The sequence below is a fragment of the Condylura cristata genome, unplaced genomic scaffold, assembly GCF_000260355.1.
Source record: "Condylura cristata isolate star-nosed mole 26May11 unplaced genomic scaffold, ConCri1.0 scaffold00030, whole genome shotgun sequence".
Classification (NCBI taxonomy): Eukaryota; Metazoa; Chordata; class Mammalia; order Eulipotyphla; family Talpidae; genus Condylura; species Condylura cristata.
This window is the reverse complement of record NW_004567131.1, coordinates 14,112,220-14,113,029: the sequence shown is the minus strand read 5'-3', so window position 1 is coordinate 14,113,029 and position 810 is coordinate 14,112,220.

Here is an 810-nt window from a genome sequence, read left to right as displayed (position 1 = left end):
CTGAAGGCAGAATGACAGGCAGACTGGACCACTGTTGCCGCTGCTGCAGTCCTCGCCGCCCCAACTGCTTACGGCATCTCGCGCAGGCTTCCAGCGAGAAGTAAAACCTGGGTGAAGTGCATCCTTCCTAGGAACCCCCTCCCTCCGCCTTCTCCTGCTCACTGTAGAGAGTGGAGCTCTTCCGGGTTGCGAAGGGGGAAAGGAAGGGAGGGAAGAAGACAGAGCAAGGGAATGAAATTCACCCCCTTTTGCAAACACACCACTCCTTGGGGGTGTGTCACTTGGTGCAGAATTGGGGGGTGGGGTGGGGTGGGGAAAGATTGCCCGAGATGTGGTCAGCCTCTGGCGCCTGCTAAACTCACTGTCTTCTGGCAGAGTTAGAATTAACACTGTAAATGTCATCAGTAGTATTGACTGGGCCATTACTTACCTTAGATATAAAAGCTTTTGCAGAGTTTTCCTCCCATTTTTTGAAGGAAATGAGGACCCTGTGAGAGTGTCTGGAGGTAGAACCAGGAGCTACCATTAGCTGGCAGTTTGCCTTACTCCCTCCTGGCTGTAACTCCAGCCTCTGTTTATGCTGATGCCTCAAAACTGCTTGCTCCACACCTTCACCTGTCTTCAGCCAGAGCAGAGTGAAAGTCATGGAAGCGGGCTATTCAAAGACTGGGGTCTGTGATTGGGACTATCCTCTGCCCCTCCTTAAAGTAGGCAAAAGATATTTGGAGGTAGGGATATCCATTCTCACACTTTGTAGGCATTTGGGGTAGAGGCTCCCTAGAATCCCAGTTCCTCTCAAGAGGACTTCTA